General features: G+C 36.7%; 1 pseudogene; it reads right to left on the minus strand.

Moving 5' to 3' along the window:
• Positions 1–261: 261 nt before the first annotated feature.
• LOC115524055 lies at positions 262–997 on the minus strand (annotated as a pseudogene).
• Positions 998–12,485: the final 11,488 nt, after the last annotated feature.

The raw sequence follows: 12,485 nt of genomic DNA on the forward strand, positions 1-12,485 counted from the left end.
TCACTTTTACACCTTTCTCTGTAATAACTGATTTAGACAAAATCACCAACAAATACTAAAATCGGTGAAAAGTATCTGCAGGGGGGGCGAGGGGACAAAATATTCAAACAGCCAAAGTGTTACCTGAATGATTACTTTTTCCTTCCCTCCCCTAGCCTCCCCTTCCCTTCCTCCTTTCCTTTCCAAGGAAGTCTCAGGTTTTAAGCTCCTACCTCCTCTCCCTGCCTCCTGTTGCCCCCACCCCCTCCTGCACTCCCAGCCTCAGGGGAGCACTTCTCTGGCCTCTGGCTGTAATCTAGGAGCCAAGGTCAGTGAAGAGGGCTGGCAGCCAATAGTGAGCTTCCCCGGGGACTGCGGGTCCAGCCAGGATGTTCAGCATTGCTGTGCTTGCTCCGTCTCCCATAGAAGACTGGCTTTGAGAGCGCTGACAGTCACGTGGCCATTTTTCTCTGCCAGCCGCAGCACTACAGTGTGATTCGTATTGGGCTCAGCTGGAACAGACCAAAAGAGGTAGGCGCACAGGGATGATGCGGAAACGGGTGCCTTCAGTCTCTTGATGGCCCTGATGAGGTCTTCTTGGCTGACATCCTGTGCCTTCTTGCTCCTTCCTTTTAATACCCGGTGATGTAGTTCCTCCAGAGTCATCAGGCCTCCGTTCCGGTGCTTCAGGGCCAGGCACACTTCGATAATTTGGACACCCAGCTCATAATAGAAATCTCCCCCGCCTAGCATCTCGGACAAAACCCTTTTCCGGAGGCCAGAGGATCCACCCCAGTAGTGCACACGTGTCCTGGAACTGCGCCAGGAACTCAGGCTTCTCCAGGATCTCCTGCTTGTGTTTGCCGGCAAATTCCTCCTGGTTGGTCTTGAACACGTCCAACTGCTTTGGCATCTGGGCCAGATGGTCCTCAGCCAAGACAGTCCTTCGTTTCTTACACTTGACCTCCGCAAGCTCCTTCTTGGCTGTAGCGCCGGCTCCCACCCAGAGGCCATGCATCCCTGCCCTGGGCCTGTAGGCCACCCTGCTGCCAGGACCCCGGGTCCCAGCATCCGAGGATCCACCGCTGGTTCGGAATGATTACTTTTTAACTATAAAGGTCGGAAGACATCTTTACACTTGAAGAGGAACATTACAAACTTGCCACAATACAGGCCCTTGAAGGAAAGAAAGAAAAACGACAGTTGCAAAAGAAAGGCCTTGAAGAAGGAGGAGCAAAGGGAATGCATGCAAATAAAGGCAGCCAGTTTACACCTTAAAGGATCAAATTTAACAACATAAAAACAGAGCCACTGATATTATGTGACTCCTGAGGTGATGCACCGAGAAGGGCACACCTAAGTGAATTTACTGACCTGCTGACCAAAAATTTTCCCCTGAAACTAGCTATGATGGAAAGATTGAGACAAATTCAAATTGAAAGAAATTCTGGAAAAACAAAGAAACACAAAACGAATCCCAAAGCAAAAACCTGGTGTGTTTGTTAAATAATATCTGTAAAAAGTGGGAGAATAAATCTTGATTAAAGAGATAAAAACAAAACAAACACACAAAAACTTTGTCCCTGGGTGGCTCAGTTGGTTGAGCTTCAAACTTGATTTCAGCTCAGGTCATGATCTCACAGTTTTGATCTGAGCCCAGCTTGGGGCTCTGCTTTGAACATGGAGCCTGCCTGAATCTCTCTCTCTCTCTCTCTCTCTCTCTCTCTCTCCCCCCTGCCCCTGCCCTATGCATGCTCTCTCTGTCTCTCTCTCTCTTAAAAAAAAAAGGAGACCAAAAAAACCCCAAACCATTATCGCATTATAAATGTTCATTTTACTTTGCTTGAATGGTTCATGGTTCTTGAAAAAAGACACTACAAAAACATTTTTTGGAGTAACTGAAAAATTTGAATATGGTTAATGCATTGTTTAATACATGGTTTTTACCAGTATTAAATTGTTGAGTGTGAATGAACACCAATATTAGATGCATTATAGATTTTAGATGATTTATTGCTAGGAGATAAGTTCTAAGTTTGTAGATTTAAAGTGATGATGTGTAAGTTCTGATAAATATTTGAGAATTAGCTGTAATCTCATAGAAAAAGAATGGTAAAGTAGATATAGTAAAATATTAACACCTGGTAAATCTATATCCATTATAAAAGTAAATATTCATTGCCCTGTTATTTCTAATATTCTCTGACTTCTAAATTTTTTAAAATAAATGTTAAAATTGAAAGAAGAATTGTTAACAAAATGAAAAGCCCACAAATAACGAATATTACTATGTTGCTTATCTTTGATTAATTATCATTCATGTTATTTGTCATCTTCTTTCAGAATTTTAATGTGTAAGTCTTGGCTATGGCATTAGAAAAATTGTTTTCAAGTCTCAGCTTTTTATAATTTCTGTGATTTGAGCAATTGTGTAATCTCTCTGAGTCTCATATTCCTTTTTAATAAAATGGAATAATAATAGTGCTTCTAGGTGGTTTTGAGGATTAACTGGGTTGATGTGTGTAAAATATAGTATGAGACCATTAACAACTATCAAGAACTAGAACAAAGAATGATTAGATTCTCTATGTTCAGTCTTCTCCTTTCTGAGCAAAGAACCACACTACATTTCTTTGCCCCTTGTAATTGTTTAAAATTTACATTTTACAAAATAATAGAACCCAATTTGACATGTGTTGTATTTCCCCTTTTAAAAATATCAGATCTTAAAGGGATTTATGCTGGAATTTTTTGCGTGTGTACATTGATTGTGGATATATTTACATCCCGAGCCAATGAAAGTAGAAATTTCAAGTATATAATTTTATCAACTAAATATAACATTCCTGAGTTGGCTTTAGAAGCAGTTACTTTTCAAATGCATTTGATTTGTCTGAAAGAGCTGCAATGAGAAAGGACCACAGAATGGGGACTTAAGAGATTATTTTTTACATAGTTCTGCAGGCTAGAAATCTGGGATCGAGGAGTCATCAAGGTTGGTCTCCTATCAGGCCTCCCTTTTTGGTGTGTACATGTCTATCTTCTGATGTTCTCATATGATCCTCCCTTCTGTGAATGTCAGTATTCTAATCTCTTCCTCTTATAAGGATACTAACTATATTGAATTAGGGACCAACCCTAAAGACCTCATGTTAGCTTAATTTTCCTTTTTAAAGACCCTATTTATAAACACAGTCACATTCTGAAGTACCAGAGGTTAGGACATCAACATATGAATTTGGAAGGGGGAACACCATTTGGCCCATAACGTCCTAAATTTGTCATCTCGGTCATGGAAATATACAATAGACTGTGATTTTGGAGTCAGAAAATGACAGGGGAGGTAAGAAGTTACTTCCACAGCTTTAGAAAAAGATGTTATTAGTCAACTATGTCTTTTGATACTTCTCTTCCTATTAGACAGAGTGTTAAAGTAAAGGCATAGTTGGACCACTGACTGAATAGTTTGTGGTCTTAAATATATAAAGGCTGAAAAGTTGACCCAACTTAACTGTTTATGCCTTCAATTCAGTCAACCCTATTCACATGTACCTGGGTGTACTTTGTTCTCATCCATCTGGTTGAAAGTAATCTGAGCCTCTTCAATTCTTCAATATAATAAGTAAAAATTAATAAATTCCAAACAAAATTATTCACATTTAAATGCATAACATAATTTAATCATGCAATTACAGTGGTCTTCAAAGTGACTTCTATGAACTTCTGGGCATCCCTAAGACCCTTTCAGGAGATCAACAAATTAAAAAATATTTTTTTGTAAGAACACAAAAGCATTTTTCTGGGGTGAAACCTGCACTGGTATTGCAAAAGCAATTTTCAATAAAAAGTATGGCACCTTGGCATGAATTAAAGCAGTGGCACTAAACTGCACTAGTATTCATTATATTTTTACCACCACGAATTTACAGTAAAGGAATAAAGGCCTCACTTAACAGTGCCCTTGATGAAGCAGTGCAAATTATTGATTTGATTAAATTTTGACCCTAGAGTACATGTTTTTCAGTATTCTACGTGAGGAAATGAAAATTATCCATAAAGCCTCTGCTGCCTAAGTATATGACTGTTGCTAAGGAAAACACCTGTGTGCTGGGGGAGGGGGCTATTGTGACACTTGCAAGCTAAATTAGGTTTTGTTTTATTTTGTTTTGTTTTTATGGAAACCATTACACTAGAAAGAAATTTTAGCAGATGCACTATAGTAATTCAGATTTGCATACTTTATAGACAGTGTCTTCAAAAGTGAAGAAATGGACTTGTCTCTTCAAGAAAAACAAATGATACTATTTGCTGTGGATAATAAAATTTGATTTTAACCAAATATTAGAATTGTGAAAAATTAGGGGCGCCTGGATGGCTCAGTCCAGCTTTTGATTTGGGCTCAGGTCATGACCTCACAAGTGGCAAGTCTGAGCCCCACATCAGGCTGTGTGCTGACAGTGCAGAGACTGTTTGGGATCCTCTCTCTCTCCCTCTCTCTCTCTGCCCCTCCCCAACTCGTGCTAACTCTCAAAATGAATAAATAAACTTTAAAAAGGAGAATTTTCAAAAACTTTATCATTGAAAACTTCACAGCTTGCCAATAAAGTCTTTGTTAATAAATCTGGTGATAATAGTAACAAATGTATTATTTGATATTATATAAAGATATATATCAGTGTTTGGTATTTCTTCATACCTCAATGAACCAATATTTTCCTATTGACTTTAATGTTGTAACATCACAAATGGATAGAGATGCAGTCAAAGCGGAAGACAGGTCAATGGATTATAATGTAAGAAACTACAAAAATTAATGAACATTGTTTCAGATTCCATATGCAAGTAATCTTAAAGAAACTACCATCTGTCAAAATTTGGTGTGGTATCAAATATGTATATTCACATATTTCTTGTGATGCTAGATTTTCTTCATTCACTTCAGCCAAAACAACGTATCACAACTGACTGAATGCAGAAATAGATATGAGAATTCATTTTCTTGTAGTAGACTAGTCTTTGAGAGGTTTGCAAAAATGTAAAACAATGGGACTCTTCTCTAATTATTTTGATTTGTGGATAATATATGATGACTTTATTTTTATCTTGAAATTAGTTAATGAATGTCTTTAAATTCCGCATTTTAATTTCTACTTTCAAAAGCAAATAGACATAGTATACATAAAGAACAATCTCTCTGGGGATGTCAATATTTTTTAATACTAAGAAAGCTCCTAAGAATTGAAAGCTTGAGTACTCCTATCTATCAAAAGAAAATTACAGGATATACAATGATAGTATGCATGAATGTATTTGATACATTATCTATACACTATCTGTTGTAGAGTTCATTCATGGAGCGAGATTTTAATATAGTAAGATAATGATCTTTAGGTCCCATCTCTGACTGTCAGTATAATCTGATTTAGGGAAAAAATTATAAGACCTAGCTAGAAATATAACACTTGCTCTCAGAAATGTAATTACTGGTGTTTCAATGTTATAGAGATTTCCTTCCTCTCTCTTCAGGGCACCTGAATCACTGCCTACATTTCTCAAGCCCAAGTGTCACCATCTTCAAAAGACAGCATGGTTTCACCCTGGACTTTTACAATAGCTTTGTGATTATCAATCTGCTTTCACTTTCACTTCTCCCGACCTGCAGGAGCCATAGCCAACTTTGGTAGGACAATTTCTATTTCACTACTTCTCTTCTTAAAGTTTTCCAAAAAAAGTATTTTTGTTTTTGTTTTTTATATGTTTGCTAGTCTCAGTGTGTGCAAACTGATCTCCCTTACAACATGGTTTACTTATTCCCATCTCATCCAGCCCTTCTGAACCTCTCTGCCCTCACCTCCCTGGTCCAAACATGCTCACTCTCTACCAGCTACTCTGACTTTCTTTTGTTTCATGTAAAAGCCAAGCTAATTCCTTGCTTGGATGCTTGTCCTGAAACTATAGTCTCCCAAATATTCACATGGCTAAATTTATTTTGTTTTAGCATATGTGAACCACTGTAATGGGGCTCATATATCAGTACCCATTACCATGTATGTACTGTATGTTGTGTGTATAAGTTTTGTGCATGTGTGTATACCCATATACACACACATGTGTATGCCTATACACACACACACACACACACACACACACACCTTCTATCCTGCATCTCTGCTACCTCAGCCTGTTACTTCTGCCTGTAGGAAAGAAGAAGAGGGAGACTGAAACCAAGACATCCCTTCTGTTCAAATTCTTGGTACCAGGCATGCAGCCTGATACTTCTTGTTTATATTAATGATTAGTCACAATGTAAAGTATCAAAAAATACTATATACCAAAATGCAAATATAAATTATTGCATGATAATAACATTTAACTCAAGTTGTTTATTTTGTAAAAAAAAAAACAAAAAAACCCCAGAAAATCAATGTAACAATTGAAGTCATATAGTTAAAGAAAACTGAACTGAACTAACCCCATTTCAATGAACCATAGGATATTAAATATGAAAGAATATTATTATTGGCCATAAATTGCCATTTTCTTTAACATTTCAATATTTTCTATTCAAATATTTTGAATAGAAAAATGAAACCAAAGGAATACTGTGGCCTTAAAATGAAAATGCTAATAAGAGTACTTTTAATGGTGGTTAGTTTTCTGAAATAAAGTATTCCAAACTTTTAGCCCTTCAATTGTTAAGGGGAAAATGAGGAATGATTGCAATTGCACATTTAGTTTGAATGAGAATGATAGGATTTGATGAAGCACAATATGAAACTGCTCTAATCTTCAGGAAATTTTGTCAAGCAAGCAAAACATTTATCATTTGTAAAATCCTCGATTTTTTTTAAATCAAGCTCTACTCTGTAGTTCAGAGAATGCCCCTAATCTGCTCTATTTTATACACACTAAGAAAGTCTTGGGTTTAGAAAGCTTGGTCCAGCAGTCTCTCCCTAATCTGTAAAGTTGCTTACACATCTACTGTTCTTCAGGTAGCTCTTAAATTTTTAGAAATCTGATTCTTCAATTTAGAAATGATAATATTGAGGAAGAAAAACTATAATGACAAACACAATGGAATCATGGTTATTGCATGGATTCAATTACATGGTTTTATAGATCCATTTACTTATTATTTAAAATTTGCAAGAGTCATGTCTGTACTCTTTCTGTTTATGAAAAACACATAAAATTACAAGTCATGATTCTATTTAAAAAGCCAACTGCCTCGTATAAATGTATTATGATCTTTTACTGGTTACTATAGGCATTATGATATTATTTTATATTTAGTTTGATAATATGAATCACATAAGGCAAAAAATGTTCTAATGTCATATGAAAACTAAAATAAAATGTCTACTGTAGTAAAAATGCCATTCCACTGACAATAAAATGGGATCCAATTTTATATTTAGAAAACAAAATGACTACCATTTTAATTAAAGACGATGAGCTGGTTATTAGTGCTGCCTAGGAAGTCTACAAATATGCTGGGGGATGGGGCGCCTGGGTGGCGCAGTCGGTTGGGCGTCCGACTTCAGCCAGGTCACGATCTCGCGGTCCGTGAGTTCGAGCCCCGCATCAGGCTCTGGGCTGATGGCTCAGAGCCTGGAGCCTGCTTCTGATTCTGTGTCTCCCTCTCTCTCTGCCCCTCCCCCGTTCATGCTCTGTCTCTCTCTGTCCCAAAAATAAATAAACGTTGAAAAAAAAATTTTAAAAAACAAATATGCTGGGGGTTATCACTGTAATAACCTTAATTATCATCTTTGGAATCTGTACAAATTATCCGTGCTTTAGCTACTCTGATGACCAAATGGAAACATTTTCATAGTGCTAAGTTGCAAATTCAGTCCAAAAAAAAAAAAAAAAAAGCTGCAAATCAGACATTTTAAAGCAATTTAACAAACTTCTTAAATATTTTGGGATTGCTGATCATGATCCATGTATAGTTTGAAAGTTTTATTGCAGATCTACAGTATGGACAGATACAAAGTTTGGGGCCACAGCAGCTGTTAGCCGCTGTTGATACTCCGTGCAACTTCATTAAGAGGAAAAGGACGTAGATGAATGGGCTACTCTGGTGGAGACTCTTCATGCATTGGAAGACCAGCTCTAAACTGGGGCTACATGAAGTTTTCATTGATTTAAAGTAAATGAAAATTATTTTGTGAAGGCGTAAGAGTTTTGTTGTTGTTGTTTGTCCTGGCTTGCACTTGTATCTTATTTATTTGTTTTTTATTGAGGTATAACTGACATAAAACATCATATGAATTTCATGTGTACAACATAATAATTCAATACTTGTATATACTGTGACGTAATTACATACAATAATAATCCAGTTAACATCTGTTACCACACAAAGTCACAAATTTTTTTCCTTGTGATGAGAGCTGTTAGGATTTACTCTCTGGCAGCTTTCAAGAATGCACCACGATATTATTGACTATGGTCACCATGCTGTACATTACATCCTCATGGCTTATTAATTTTATAATTGGAAGTTGGTATTTCTTGCCCCCTTCACCTATTTCACCCGCTCCGCAACACCACTCCCTTCTAGCAACCATCTTTCTGTTCTTTGTGTGTGAGTTTTGTTTTGTTCCTTTGTGGTTGGTTTTTTTTTTTTTTTTTTTTTTGGTTTTTCTAGATTTCACATACAAGTGAAATCATATGGTATTGTCTTTCTCTATCAGACTTATCATTTACCATAATATCCTCTAGGCCCCCGGCTGAGTGAGTCTGCATAGGAGTGTAATTTCGGTTCCCCACAGACCTTTGGGTTTCCTGGACTGTTGTTTTTCAAAACTAGGTATTTTGGAGGCTTGTCTCTTTGTTGCAGGTCCTGAGAGTTGAGGTGCCTGATGTATGAATCCCACACTTCTCAGGGATGAGCTCCTGCTTTATGAGATCCCTGCCAATTGAGGTTTGCCATGCTGAGGGGAGGGGATTTTTGGCAAGACTGGGAAACTGCAAGACTTCATCTTTGCCTGTCCTGCCCATGTTGACGTGGCCCTTTTATCCTTTGTTATGGAGGAGAGTTTCAGCTAGTTTTTAGGTCTTTTCCTGAGGGAGTTATTCCATATGTAGTTGTATATTTGGTGTGTCTGTGGGAGGAGGTGAGTTCAGGATTTTCCTACACCATAATTTTGAACCACACCACCCCAGGAAAGTTTTAATTGGGTTTTCCTTGAATAAGAAAGCTTAAAAGTCAAATTGTCAGCTGGTAACTTTTGCTAAGCCCTCTATTATTGTTCTACTTTTCTTTTTTGTAGGCTCCCTAGGATTTGTCAAGATTCTTTCCAGGTTTACTTCCAAAGTGCACATAACTTTCAAAATACATTTTAAAAATATTTTGTTTATTAATATTTTAAAAATATTTGTTTTTACTGACCTACATGAAAAAATACCAAATATCCCCAAATTAATTATATTAATATATTCTTAAAAGCACTTTAAGCTGGTATAAATGTCCTTTTAAAATATGTCCTATGGGGCGCCTGGGTGGCGCAGTCGGTTAAGCGTCCGACTTCAGCCAGGTCACGATCTCGCGGTCCGCGAGTTCGAGCCCCGCGTCGGGCTCTGGGCTGATGGCTCAGAGCCTGGAGCCTGTTTCCGATTCTGTGTCTCCCTCTCTCTCTACCCCTCCCCCGTTCATGCTCTGTCTCTCTCTGTCTCAAAAATAAATAAACATTAAAAAAATTTTTTTTTAAATATCTCCTATATGTATATTTATGCAACCTGAAAAATTATGTCATAATTACAAATTAACAGTAATACATTAACTGTCAGTCACAAGTTAACAGTAATACATACATGGTGGGAATTTTACTGATTAGTAAGGTTTTCTCCTTTCCTCTACAAATTGGAAATTCCAGACCATCTATAGCATTGCATCTTATTTTGAATCCTAATACAGCAGACACGTTTAAGACAAAGGAAATATTTATGGTTAGGTTATAAGTGGAGTGTGTAAGACTCCTCAATCTTATCAATTCTAAATTTTTAAAATTATTTTGATCCAACTGTGTAAATTGCTTTCTTCTAAATTGGCACTGAAATGTTGCTCAAATGATTCAGCAATATAGTATATTCTCTGTGAGAGTTTGATATACCGTATTTCATATTAAACACATTCATTTCAATGTGCTACACTTGCTGGGCACCTGGGTGACTCAGTCGTAAGCAGTTAAGCATCTGACTCTTCCTTTCTGCTCAGGTCATGATTTCAAGGTTAGTAGGTTCCAGCCCCACATTGGGCTCCATGCTGACAGTGAGGAGCCTGCTTGGGATCTCTCTCTCCCTCTCTGCCCCTCCCCTGCTTGCTTTCTCTCTCTCTCTCTCTCTCTCTCTCTTTCTCTGTCTGTCTCTCTCAAAATAAACACATAAACATTTAAAAAATAAATGTACTATAGTTGTTTGGGCTGCTAGATATGGGAGGCTCGAGGAAACTGAGATACAGAAACTAATGACTATACCTAAACAGGGAATGGATAAGAGAAGAGGCAAAATAATCCATACCTGTCTTAACAGAAGGTAGATATCATTTTGGTGAAGACATCAGGACATTTGTTGTGGTATGTAATTTGATATATAAATGACAGTGATATAATACTTAGAATTAGGATCCCTTCTTCCTTCTCCTGAAGATCTGAAAGGAAAGATTTCTTACCAGCAAAATTGGAATGCCATGGGATGAGATGAGATTTAGGCTTATAGGAACTGGTGATAGAGGAAATGTCAGAGGAATGGTCTGAAGGAAAGCATAGTAACAGGAAAGCATCCTTGGAGGAGAAATTTTAAGAAAAGTAATAAGTTTTTTATTTAATTATTTTGAGAGAGACAGAGAGAGAAAAACATGGGAAGGGTAGAGAGAGGGAAAGAGAGAATCCCAAGCAGACTCTGTGCTGTCAGCACAGAGCCCAATGCAGGACTCTGACTCACAAAGTGTGAGATCATGACCTGAGCCTAAATGAAGTGTCAGCCACTTAACAGACTGAAGCACCCAAGTGCCCCAGGAAAGTAATTATTTTTATAAAATCAGGAAGGTCAGTGAGAAATGTTGCATTATGTTCTTCTCAAGATAGTATGTTTGACATGTTGGATTTTTTTTGCTTTTTAAGTTTAAATCACTTTATTATATTTTCCCTTGATATTTTTTTGTTAGTGATTATTATTTTTGTAGAGAGGTATGGTAAAAGGATAGTTAGCACATCTTCTGAAACAAGATTTCCTGAGTTTTTAATTCCATATTTGAGATATATTTCCTTTTTTATAATAATGTTTCTATTTACTTTTGAGAGAAAGTGAGACAAAGAGCATGAGTGGGGGAGGGGCAGAGAGAGGGAGACACAGAATCTGAAGCAGGCTCCAGGCTTTGAGCTCTTAGCACAGAGCCCTTTGCAGGACTCGAACTCACAAACTGTGAGGTCATGACCTGAGCCGAAGTCAGACACTTAGCCGACTGAGCCACCCAGGCATCCCTGGGATACATTTCTTAAACTCTGTGCCTTATGTATAAAATTGTGAATGATAAAATTGCCACCTGATAGAATTGTGAGGTGATTAAATGGATTAATGTATTAAAAGATCTTACAAAAGAACCCTGCATATTATAAGCATTATATGAGTATTTACTCTAAATATTAGAATCAGTATTTAGTTAGATTGTGTAATGTGAGCTAAAATGTAAGTATCAATACAAATTTGATAAATTCTTTGGTGGGAAAAGTTAAGGTTCTGCAGAGGAATGAGTTAAAAATTAATCACTGCAAGCACTTCAAGAAGAACACCTCCAAATACAAACACAATATATGTCATCTGCAAAAATTTCTTTTGTGAGGTGTTTATAGTTTAGATTTTCTGATTTTGTATAAGAAATTATAATTTTTAAATATCTTAATTTTCCAACAAAGCATAATTACTTTATAATAGTCTGTTAGCATTTTTTAATAGTCTCATCTAAAATTAGAAAAGTAAAAAAATCAATAAGGATATAATTATCACATTGTTTATGAAACAAACTCATGAGACTTAGTTGAACTTCAGCTACTGCCCTTAAACTTAACTGGTTAGCACATGTTTTTAAAATGTGTAAGCTTATTACTATAATTATTCTTAAAATAAATATTAATTAGTAACTTGATAAATAATATTTCTTACATTTTTCTGAGCATGAAAATAATACAATTCATATAAAAACTCTGACTTCAGGCGCCTTGGTGGCTCAGCAGGTTAAGTGTCTGGCTCTTGATTTTGGCTCAGGTCATGATCTCAAAGTTCATGAGATCAAGCCCGATGTTGGGTTTTATGCTGATGGCATGGAACCTACTTGGGATTCTCTCTCTCCCTCTCCCTCTCTCTCTTCCCGTCCCCCATTCATAGTCTCTCTCTCTCTCTCTCTCTCAAAATAAATAAACATTAAAAATAATAATAAAATAAAAAACTGAATTCTATAATTAAAAAAATACTCTATATTATATTATAGGTGATAGTGGTTTAAA

The sequence above is a fragment of the Lynx canadensis genome, chromosome C2, assembly GCF_007474595.2.
Source record: "Lynx canadensis isolate LIC74 chromosome C2, mLynCan4.pri.v2, whole genome shotgun sequence".
Lineage (NCBI taxonomy): Eukaryota > Metazoa > Chordata > Mammalia > Carnivora > Felidae > Lynx > Lynx canadensis.